This window comes from Megalops cyprinoides, chromosome 22, assembly GCF_013368585.1.
Source record: "Megalops cyprinoides isolate fMegCyp1 chromosome 22, fMegCyp1.pri, whole genome shotgun sequence".
NCBI lineage: Eukaryota > Metazoa > Chordata > Actinopteri > Elopiformes > Megalopidae > Megalops > Megalops cyprinoides.
This window is the reverse complement of record NC_050604.1, coordinates 3,730,919-3,743,727: the sequence shown is the minus strand read 5'-3', so window position 1 is coordinate 3,743,727 and position 12,809 is coordinate 3,730,919. Positions and strand designations below refer to the sequence as shown.

The window sequence follows — 12,809 nt, the reverse complement described above, 5'->3', positions numbered from 1 at the left end:
ATTATGAGTGTGTGTATGCATTTAACAGCACAGGTGACTGATAGACAAAGACAGAATGATAGCTGTGCTGGTGTTCTGCAGACAGTTGGAGGGTGGAAGACTAAGTGTATTTGAAATTTGGACTTGTTACATTGGTGCTCCTCTGGCTTACAGGAAGTCCATCCTCACCCTCAGGAATTGGAGTACATAAGGAAGGGGCCAAATGTGGAAGAGAGGGGCTGTGGAAATCATAACTCAAAAAGAAAAGGGATCAGTGTTTCTGTCTGCATGCTGTTTGTATGTCCTTTCCCCTAAACTGTAGCTGATAAGTTCCCTTAAGGACGTGGGCAGGAGCAAGGAGAGTTCAGTTTGACCCCTGGGCTGCAAGTAACTTCAACATCTGCATGGTTTGTATATGTATATGTGTCAGCAGTCCATATTTAGGAAACATATACACACACACACTCAGATAAACGCACACACACACTGACACACAGACAAACGTGCATGCATACAGACACCTACACGCAAACCAAACCCAAAAGATCTGTGATGCAGCAGCATAATGCACCGTGAAACTGTGTAACTGAGTGATTGTGCATTCTGTGTAATTCAGTGGCCCTCAATTGTTTACACACATTTCTGAAAACACAATATTTAAAACAATTTTTGACTCAACAAAACTTCATAATTCCTGTGCAAAATGAAATAATGGATTCAAAACCAAATTACAGTTTTTTTAACTGATTTTCTGCAAACTGAAGTACATGCTCTCAAAGTAGTTAACACAACCATCTAATCAGAATTTCCACTTTGCAAATTAGCCAAATTCCACTGCCAAAAACGAAGTGTTGTTTATCTATCTGCTAGAGCATATGGGGAGATAATCACGTAGTTTATGCCACCCTGGGAGCTGCGCCCGATGAAACCGTTTTAAAGGAATTAATCCCAATTTGAGTTACATAATATGGGTTCCCCTTGGTTCTTCAAATAAGAAAGACGGTAGGGGTGCAACTATACACTCAGCTCATAATTCGGTTTGATATACGATACTGGGTTCACGGTTCGGCTGTCACGATATTCTAAACAAAATCTGAATGGAAACAAATTATGACTAAACAAGATTCCTGAAAGGAAAAATATTTCTGCGATATAAAATGTAAAAAAACAATGGTGAACAATTTCTTTTTAAAATTATAAACAAAATGTGTTGTTTTAAGAGCAAATTATGGGATTTGTTTAAATATTTCTAAAATGACAAAAATCAGCTTTTTTAACACAGCTGATTCAAATGATTAACTTGTTATGAACTCCTGAAGCTGCCTAATAACAAACTAATCATTTGAATCAGCTGTGTTAGAGCAGGGAGCGATCTAAAACATGCAGGACAAGTGGCCCTCCAGGAGAGGTTTGAGAAGCGCTGAACTAGGCTATACACGCTTTGCACACACATCACCAAGGCTTATATTGTTAACAACATGTCCACTCACACAACTACACAACCACGCAACAACTATGCCCTGCAACAGAATTCACACAGCACTGGCCTAAACCGATACACACACGCACACGCACACACTCAAACCTGACACACACACAGTTGTGTGTCGCTGTACAGCTTTTCACCTTATGCACAGCAGGTCTATCACATGCAGTACGTTGTGAAGCGATAGGGACTTCGTGACTTATTCAACCGAGAAGCAGGAGTGTGAAAATGGGTGAAGAAATGAGTAAAGATATTACTTTGCAGAAGTTTGATCTGTCTTCATAACGTGATTACTTTGGTATGTACAAATATAGTACCATTACAAAGCTCCGGTTCCGCTCTTTCTTGTGATATGTGTTCCATATCTATGCAATGGAGAGTTCATGAGTAATTCAAACAAGAGTAATGGGTGTGGAGAGGGACACAGAGCTGTATGCAGATGGTAACTACGATTAAATTTGATGTAAATTCAAAATTATTTTTCTCGCCAACACTTCGTCGCATAGACAAGCAACTAGCTATGGGGCGCCGTTTGTAAAAATGTATACACTGATTTATCCTGCACAGTTTTTGCACATTTAACATTGTCAAACGTAAAAAAATGCACCACAATTTTGAACTGTCACTTTTTCATACATTTACAGACAAATTGATGCAAATCTGTCAGTCTTTTTCAAGGGTAATATTTTCCATTCATGAAAAATATGAAATAACTTGTGTAAATATAAGTGTTAAATGTAAATGTTAAACATAAATACAAATGATTAACAATAAACTTAAATATTTAATCAAACATAAATATAGGCCTATAGCCTAATATAGCCTACAGTCAATTCCATGTAAAAGAAACATATAGCCTAAATGTAAATGTTAAATGTAAACATTAAATGTCAAATGTAAATGTTAAATCTAATATGCAAATGTGGAATGAACATAATTAATGGTAATTGACCACACCTCCATTGTGTGAAGTAGCCTACGAAAAGCCCGGTCTTTCAGATCAAACATGGCAAATTCAGGACCAGGCAGTGACTTAGCACAAATGATTGAACGAGCAGTTGCTACCAGTGTTAGGGCAGCTCTGGAGGGCCAGACTACACCAGCAGCAAATGGCCCTACATCCATGCAATCGGTAAATTCAGATTTTTTTTTTTTTTAATGGAGGGGTTTTACATGTAATGTAGGCTAATCATGTTAACTATCAATAGCTAACCAGAAGCAAGCTAGCCGTTTTAGCTGTTACCATCGACAAGTTTTCGTAGTAGGCCTAGTTTGCATATTTTGGTATAAATTTCTGACAAGAAACCAGTAACAAGTCTGATAACAGACAACTTAAACCACAATAGGATTCTCATTTGCAAGTCAGTCCATCATGTAACTATTATACAGAGAGGTTGGCTTGTAGTTGGTTATTTTTTTGCATAGCCTACTCTCTTGCAACCTACATTCTCATGTCAATCTTCTAGGATGATCACCATGGCCGGCAGAAACGCATTACAAATGGAGACACTGAACAATTGCTGACATTAAAAACAACACTAACAGAGGTTGCTTCCACATTGCGTATTTCAAGACCAACTCTATACAAACTGATGGAGGAATATAACATCCCAAAATTTAAGTTTGCTCAAATCAGCAATGAGTTGGATGCTGTAGTATCCGAGATAAAGGCACAACATCCACATGTAGGAGAAGTGATGCTCAATGGACATTGCGTTCTAGGAACATCGTGGTGCAAAGACGGCGATTAAGAGAGTCCATCAGAAGAGTTGACTCCTATGGTTGAATCTAGGACAACTACAATATCTCGACAATATTCTGTACCATGTCCTAATTTCATTTGGCATGTCGATGGCAATCATAAATTAATCAGATGGAAACTAGTTGTACAGTTTCTCCTGAAGCTGCTTAATAAACTGATCATTTGAATCAGCTATGTTGGAGCAGGGAGAGATCTAAAACATGCAGGGCAGGGGGCCCTCCAGGAGAGGGTTGAGAAACACTGCTCTAGAGCACTGATTCTCAATCCTCTCCTGGGGCCCCCCTGCTCCGCACGTTTTCCACCTTTCCTTGCTCTACCTACCTGACTGAACTCATCAGTGGCACTTTTGATTAGCTGAGCACACCTGATTTAATCAAGTTTCAATCAGGTGTGTTTGGAGCAAGGATAGATAGAAGATATGCAGGACAGGGGGGCTCCAGGAGTAGGACTGAGAAACGCTGCTCTAGAGGAATTCAGAGCTGCGTTCAAAAACCATTCAGTCTCCTCTGAGGGAACCTGAACCCCTCTGCAGCTTTTCACGCTGGACTGACATCTGCTGTATCTTCAAAACCCTATTGCAGCAGAGAACACAGACCCTCCAACACCAGCTTTTCAACATGCAGGGGAATCATTAAATAGAGCAGATTTACAGGAACTTTCCCTCACAGTAAACCCTCTAGAAAATGACAACAGTGGAAAAATCTTGTTTCAAAGAGTCCAGCAATTTGTTTTCAGTAAAATGTAAACCAGCAAATCACTTCTGGGTAATTCAGCATTTGTGGAAGCTAACAGTTTCACTGATTTGTGAATAACTCATCACTCACTGATAAGGGTAATCCAGTGATCCAGTATGGGTAATTCTATAATTTGCAATTCAGCTCAAGAGGACCTGGGTGAACCAGCATGTAAATAGTTGTAATGATAAGCATGTAAATAGTTGGAGGCAAGCAATGCAATTTAAGACTTTTATTGTTTGTTATTGTTTGCATTAAGTAAACACCTACAATTTCCAATATAAAGACAAGATGAAAATGTTGTATCATAGTCTCTTTGACATAATTGATAGATACAATACAGACCCTCCATATTTAATGGTACCTGGAATACTGAACACCACTGCAAACCTTCAGAGGCTTTCCATGTTTCTGTTTCTGCCCTGTCAATGAAAAGTGACATACAGGTGTTTGAACTGCTCAAATTAAGTAGGCAAGGGGCTGAAGTGAGCAAAGCCTCTGGAGGTGTATGGCTAGCCTCAGAGATGCTCTGTACGTATTCCAGGGAAAATGTTCTCATGCTGTAACATTTGCTGGCATTGTGCATGTGATAATATAGGAAAAACTAAATATAAACTGAAGAAAACACAAAGGCACAACCACAATTATATGAAAAACATGAGTTAAACTCATTAACATACTACCATCAGGCAACCCTTGGGCAGAATATGAATGTGTCATTACACAGTGCTACTGAATGGAACACACAGAAGGGACAACCACAATTATATATACATATATATAAAAAACATGTTAATGAGTTAAACTAAATTTTTAACATACCACCATCAACAGGCAATATGCAGAACAGCAATGTGTTACACAGTGGTACTGAATGGAACACACACAAGGAACAACCACCATTATATGAAACATGCGAATGATTTAAACTGATTTAAACATTTTTAAAATTCTACCATCAGACACCTGTCGGCAGAACAAGAATATGAATGTGGCATTATACAGTGCTAAACATGCCTCCATTCATGAGAGCAATCACAAAGTAGTAGTCAAATTCATCATCATCTGCCATGTTTTTCGCATTGGTAAAAATCTGAAGTTCATTAGAACGCATGTGAGCAATTGGATGGTGCCTCATATCATCATGAACAAAGGATATTTTAGGATTTGGCTGAAATCCTGTGGCAGGAAATTTGCTGCTCCCCGTTACAAATGCCAGTATGTGACCAAGGCACAGGTTCTGCAGAAATTCCTTCTCCACGTCTGTCAGTGTCCTCACGGCAAACCTTTCATGAAGTTCTTTATCTAAAAAAGGAAAAAAACAAAAAAAGCAGAGTTCATTTTTAAGTTCATTTTATGACATCCAGGTAACATCTTGAAGTGTTTACCAAGGTTATGTACTGTTAAAACTAACAAACAAGACATCATCATTCTCAGTTGCAAAGGTGTGGATGAACATGACAACCATTTGAGGATAGGATTATTGCAGCTCCATCAGAATGCCTTTCATGCTGTCTGCAAATATAAAACTATACGCAAATACACTTACTCTGCACACAATGTAGAAATTCTCTAAATTTCACCACCATCAACTCCTCTCTTGGCCTTCTGTTACTGCCCAGAACAGAGTAGCTTGGTTTTAAAAGCCCAGCTACGACTTCTGCAGTAAGACCATTTTCTTCTGCTGGCATGACAATAAAACACCGCATGTTAGGGTTTTCCCTCAAAAGTGTCAGCACCTTGTGGGAAAAGACACTATGGTAACTATAACTATAGTATATGGAATAACCAATAGCTCACTATAGAAAAACTATAGTTTTTCACATTTGCCTTGGTACATTTCTCAAAATTGTCCTGTTTGTTTTCAAAAGAATGAATGAATCTTAGAACAGTAATTATACACAACACCACATTATGGACCACCTCCAACAGCACAGAGCTTGCTGAAAATGAACAGTCTATGCCTCAAAGTAAATGCCAATCAATATGTCAGTGCCACCAGAATGCAAAGCATGATGCAGACAATAACTTGTAAGACTGGGCAGCAAAAATCAATCTGCTGAAAAAGATTGAAGAAATCTTGCACGCCATGTTAACTCCAACTATAACGTACACAAGTCACTATATGACATGGAGGTAGAGGAAACCTGTGAAATTTTTAATTCTGATCTGAGAAATGTACCAAAGTGACAAAGAAGGACAGTAGTGCAATTAAGCAACCATGTACAACTGATGTTAACAGCACACACATTAATCCTGTACACACCAATAGTAAATCACATTAACTTTTAGAACTTACTTCATAGTGGGACAAACCATCAATCAACTGATTAAGGCAGCTTTGGCACTGCAGGATAACATGGTACAGTGCTGCATTCTGAACAAATGCGTGCTTGGTCTCCACAGTGACTGGGTTTGGAAGCCCCTCAACAGCGAACCTCCAGTCACAACAGTTCAGTGCTTCCTCCAATTCATCCTGTGTGCTTGCTTCTTTGACCTGTAGATGACAAATCAAAACATAACAGACAAGAGTTAAATCTGTGTCCCAAGCTAAAGTAGGCATCACCCTGAAAACATAAAAAGCACAGTTAGTCTCACACCAATACCTTCTTCAGTGAATCCCTTAATTCGACATCAGCTATGTCATCGGGTGTGACATGAACTTGGAGGACATCTGCAGTCATAATGTAGTCCACAACATGGGGTGCAAGGAATGCTGGTGGTTCACCACCTTGGACTATTATTGTTGACATTATCTGTCCAATGGTTTTATACACTCCATTTTGTACATGGCATATGTTCAGTCTAGGAGTGAACCCATTGGGGGACTTTAAGAAAAGAAAAAAAATACAGAGGCAAATAAATGACAAAACCTACTCATTCTTCTATGTATGAAAAAAAATTACAGCATTAGGATTTCCAAGAGATACAAGGACATTTTACCTTCAAATGCTCCACTATCCTGGAAGATAGCCCTCACAAGTAGACGGAAGAACTCTCTTCGTGGCCCTCCTAAGTCCTCTGCATCTTCATTTGCATCCATCTCATCACTTGCAAAGGTGACATACAGTGTACTTAAGTTCTCTGAAAATCTGGGTCTGTTAAATTGCTCTTAAACTTGAATTCGAGCGGCTAATGTAGATTGACTTTGTTGTTGGAGTGAGTTTGTCAGCATGTGCTCTGAGAATTCCGGTTATTTCTTCTCTGGTCAGGACATCTGCAGACCTTGAAACCAAAACAAAATTTAAGCTGCACATTACAACTTAAGCCACAGAATTTAGGACACACTGCTAATCTTCAATATGGTAATGATTAACTCTACACATAACATATAAATATTTTGATGCACTGCTTAATTAGAAAGGCAAGTAGCACATGTAAGACTAACAAGAGACATTTTTCAAATTCAACCTTCATATTTCACCTTAAATCAGGTGAGTAATTCACAGGTACCTCTGAAAGACTACGACTAATGGCCTCTTCCACAGCCTCATTTTCCTCATAGTCCATAGGACTGAAAATATTGACACTATTCCATAATGCAGTATTGATATCAATCTAACAAACTACTGCAAGAAACAATGTTCTGTACCTTACCTAAAAAGGTTACACAAAGATGAGTGCTACCCATTTTGTTCATTATGATCTACATAATCATTGCTGAGACATTTTGTGCAACACCATAAAGTATCTTACACAAAATCTGCAAAGTGATTAAGGACCACATGTGCTTGGAGCCTTTCTGTCTGTCCTTCACTTTCATGCTCTCCCAGAGCTCTAGACTGTGCCTGCGGATGTCTCTCCTGGGTTTCCCTCACAGATGCAGATGATGCCTCTCTGACTCACTATATGAAAAAAACGCAATCTTTCTCTCCTATAATATCAAGCATGACAGCAACAAAGACTATTTACTTACCTCTTCTTTGTGGTGCGGGGTATTCAAAGTCACTGTCATCAGACAGCTGTACAAATTCATCCTGTGCAGAAAGGGAGTCCTGTAACTTAACCAACACATCAGAAGAAATGATTATCATATAGAGGCGATTTTTTCACTTCTGACTTCTGATTTCACTTTTAGTTATCACTCTATGTAGGCCTAATATAATACATACTGTAGCAAGGACAGACACAAGACACTAGGCCTATTGCTAAAAGTGATATATTTGGAATATATTTGGATAGTTAAAACCATTTCTGGCACTTCCGGAACAGACTTCAACAGAAAATTAGCAGAAAATAAAACATGTAAAGTAATGCTGCTGCATGAGGCCCAAAATATGCAATATTACATTATCATGATAAACGCATGATTAAAAAAAAAAAAATACCTCAACAGACTGGCGCATTCCTGCCAAAATATACAGACAAGTGTTTGAACATATGGATGCAACTTCTTTTCCTCCCAATGGGAAACTGCTCGTGACCTTTGGTCTCATCAGTTTTTTTACACCCTTTCAAATGGAAAAGACTGGTTCTCTGACAATCCAAACGAGCCTCTGAAGATGGCAGTTATGCCTGCTCTTATCTGCATTTCTGTCCAATCAGATGAGAATGATATTTTGCCAATAAGGCCTGCTTCAGCCAATTTTGTTCTGGAGGGTCCTCTAGGGATGGCCTGTGTTAACTCTGATGAGAAAGGCAAACAGATCGCTTCTTTGGTATACGTCTGGCTTGCCATCTCGAACGTTGAGGAAAAGATGGATGAGATATCTGTATTGGACTATACGGTTAAATTAAAGACAAATGAAAATAAAGATAAAGAATATGCCAAATTCAAATATTTTGAGCAGATATGGTTAACGAATCACTCCATAACTCTTGTAAGAACTTACTGATCTCAGTGCTGTGGTCGCTGCGGTTGAAGTCCCTTCTGAGGTCATCTAAAATAAGAGTGAGCAAATTACAGAAACTGAGCGTTCTGGTGTGCTGTGCCTAATGCTATCTACAGTGGTTGTTTTGAAAAGTGCTGGGGACAATCACCTATTCATTCATCTTTTTTTCCCCACTTTTGGTAAGGCTGCAATATGCATGTGTATTTCATCTTTTGAAAGTCACAGTCATGTAATCATTAAAAAGTTATCCAAACTTACCAATCTCAGTGGTGTGGTCACTGCGATTGAAGTCGCTGCTGATGTCATCTAAAATAAAAAATAGCAAATTACAGAAACTGAGCATTCTGGTGTGTTGTGCCTATTGCAATACCATTAAGTAATGACATAAGTGAAGTGAGGTCAGTAAAAGGTAGACTAGAGCAGTGGTTCTCCACCACTGGTGTGCTATAAAGCAAAGTGAGGTGCGCCATGGAATTTGGAGAAACCCAATGTGTTGTTCTACAGGCTAATGAAATAAGCTAGAACGCTATTTTTTTCCCATTTTTCCATTTTCTCCCCAATTTGGAATGGCCAATTCCCCCAATTTGTGGAATTCCCAATTTGTCATCAATGTTCGGTCCCACTGCACAACCCCCACCGTCAATCCGGGAGAGCGTGGACAAGAATGTGCCCTCCTCCGAGACACGTGATGTCAGCCGCTGCTTCTTTTCGCACTGCGGTCCACAAGCTAAGATAGCACAGAGATGAGTCAGAGGAAGACATCTCATATGCCGCTTTGGCACGTGGACCACAGGCGCCCGATCAACCAGCAGGGGTCGCTGTTGCTAATGGGACCGAAGCCCCTGCAGACGTACCCATCCCTATCCCCGGCGGAACGAAGCTAATGTGTTCTGTCTGTGAGCTCCCGGTCACTGTCGGCTAGTGACATTGAACCCGGCCCGTAGCGTTCAGTCTACACTCGGAACGAGTGCTTTTACCGAAGAACACTTTTTTAAATGTATCACTGACACAGCTCCTTAATTAAAACTGTCGTAGGGAGGTGTTATACGGAGTGGTTGTTATAAAGGCTATAGCCATATAGTCTAATAGGTTTAAGATCTATTACACAGCTCAGTCAACATCATGTGAGCATATGCCTATCGCTGTGGTCTCTACAGAAAAAATGAGCATAAGAAAGAGCACCCCTGTGATGGCCTATAGTAATGTGCATGACATACTTCATTATCAGCAACCATAAGTCAGTGTGCCTTGGCAATTTGGTTTGAACTTTGGTGTGCCTTAGCCCCAAAAAGGTTGAGAACCTCTGGACTTACAGTGGTTGTTTTCAAAAGTGCTGGGGACAGTCACATATTCATTCATCCATTTTCACTTTTGGTAAGGCTGCAGTATGCATGTGTATTTCATGTTTTGAAAGTCACGCCACCAATGTTTTCCAAATAGTGTTGGATCTAGACATCAGCCATTACTACTCCAAGCCACATCCCAACACATTTAAAAAAGTAATGTTGTCATCTTGACATTAGTGCCGACAATAATCTGGTCACCAGACCAGACAGGCTACGAAAGGAGATGAGAAGCGAGTGATGACGTTGTCACAGAGGGAAATACAACGTCAGCTAACTAGCTAATGAAATACAATGTAGTAACCTTACCAAAGTGATAGCTAGCAGCTTCTTTGCAAGTTAACATACTACGAGTTCACCGACTGTGTTTCTGGTCCGTGACGGATGTATGTCATCGCATAACCATCATGTGCTATATTGTCTACGGCTACATAGGAGCAGAGTTTCATAAACATTTCCAAAAATGTGTCCCTTTATCTTGTTAGCCGGAGCTCATTTAGCTCTTGCTAACTTTGCAGCAATACTTAGGCTACGAACATCTGCTGGAATGTAACGCTTGTTTGCTAGCGCTGGTTGTTAATCATAACGTAGCTAAATGTCTAATTTAAAAATCGGAACTTACCTATGACATTGTAGGTGCACTCGACGTTGGCGTGATCTGACCTTGCAGAGCTGCTTTAACACCAGCAGCTACTGCTTTTTCAATTATTTCCGCCAAATCACCACCACCTGTTGCTAGACCTGCCATGTTTCTACACCGCCACAGTGCTTGATGTGAACGCCCGCGCTTTTCCATGGGAAAGAACATGCGTCACACAATGGAGGTGTGGTCAATTACCATATTCATTAGTTTCATTTCATATTTGCATATTAGATTTAACAATTTATATGTTTCTTTTACATGAAGTTGACTGTATATTAGGCTATAGTCCTATATTTATATTTGATTAAATATTTAAGTTTAACATTAATCATTCGTATTTATATTTAACATTTGCATTTACATTTAACATTTACATTTAACACTTATATTTACACAAGTTAATATTTTATATTTTTCATTAATGAAAAATATTACCCTTGAAAAAGACTGACAGATTTGCATCAATTTGTCTGTAAATGTATGATAAAGTGACAGTTTAAAATTGTGGTGCATTTTTTTTTTACATTTGACAATGTTAAATGTGCAAAAACTGTGCTGGATAAATCAGTGTATACATTTTTACAAACGGTGCCCCATAACTAACATCGTTAGCGATGCATACTTCGTGAGCAATTCAACCGAAAGAAGGGATGTGAATTTGGACGCAGGCTGCGTCTGTCGGGCTTTAAGGGTTAAAAGACATTTTTAGTGACAATTGCAGATTTTTCCAGAGACCCCACAAAATTTTGCTGTTGAGGCTTTCAGGGGGTCTCTCGTGTCAATCTAGGGGTCTTGCTCAGCACTGGGAGGGGTGGCATCCACGTGAGCAAAATTTACTTCAGCACCATGCCTACAACTTCACTCTGCAACAGAGCAATCACTGCAAAATTACTCTGCAATAACATTAGTACGCATGCAAACAGTGAAGGACACACCGCTAAAGAACGTTTCAAGAAATATGCGTAAACGACTGAGAAAAACTGTAACTCAACACGAGAATGTGCCACCGATTTCAGATAACATCTTATAAAAATCTAGCATCTGCATCGAAACTAGAAAACGTATCAACTACTGACACAGGAATACTAATGGTGAAACATGTTTATTAGAGCGCACAGCAGTCCCTTTCACTCAAGTGTGTGTGCTCGCGCGTGTGTTTTTTGAGTGTGTGATTTATTTTTAAGTTTTCAGTTTTGTAAACTATCATTTGATCACCATTTTGTAAATGGTGAAACATGACATGTATTTTTTAAGTGCTGCTATACACACGATTTCTGGAGGGCTATGTCATATGTGACATTTTTATGTTTGTTTATCATACTGTAAGAGAAAAAATGATAATGATAATTCACACAAAAAATGACCAAAAAGGCAACCAGAAACACATTTTATATGGTGAATGCTTGTTACACATTTACTATAGTGACATGATGTATTGAATGATGTAGTGATTGGTGAGTGAACAATTTAGCAATTATCACTTTCTGAGCTGACTACTTTGCCAACCCACCTGACATCAATATTATTGATATTGAGCATGTGATATTACAATGTGAGAGTAGGCCAAACTGACATTTTGAAGAATTTTGAGGTGCTTAGTAAAAATGTGTTTAGTTTTGTAATTGGTGTGAAAGCAACAACAATGTAGCATTAGTTTTGCAAAAAATATCAAGAGAGTAGACAGCTGTGTTTTCAGAGGCATCTGTTTTGAGAGCATGGATATTAATTTGCAGAAATGTACCAAATAATTTGAGAAAAACTATAGCACCCCTCAAAATCAAATATTTTGATATTGCACACATACACACAAATACACACATATCATCCTATTCATTACTCGTATGACAGAGAACCTTCACTTTTCCCTCAAAACTGTTAAAATGTTACATTGTTACTTTGTTTAAGGTTTGTTGTCTTTATATTTTCGCCCTTGTCAGTAACAATAATCAGTTTCATTCTACACATGTTAATTGTTTAATTGTTCATTTAATTGTCTTTGTGTGAGCCAGCCCATTGGTTAGTGAATCATA

At 38.9% G+C, this 12,809-nt stretch overlaps 2 long non-coding RNA genes across 2 annotated transcripts; both read right to left on the bottom strand.

Moving 5' to 3' along the window:
- Positions 1-6,423: 6,423 nt before the first annotated feature.
- On the bottom strand, positions 6,424-7,956 carry LOC118769426. The gene is made up of 3 exons (XR_005004498.1): positions 7,878-7,956; positions 6,905-7,186; positions 6,424-6,458 (listed from the first exon to the last, which is right to left on the bottom strand). It is a non-coding gene; the product is annotated as an uncharacterized LOC118769426 (long non-coding RNA).
- An 841-nt stretch (positions 7,957-8,797) lies between these two features.
- On the bottom strand, positions 8,798-10,872 carry LOC118769430. The gene is made up of 3 exons (XR_005004499.1): positions 10,759-10,872; positions 9,052-9,099; positions 8,798-8,841 (listed from the first exon to the last, which is right to left on the bottom strand). It is a non-coding gene; the product is annotated as an uncharacterized LOC118769430 (long non-coding RNA).
- Between the last annotated feature and the right edge of the window lie 1,937 nt (positions 10,873-12,809).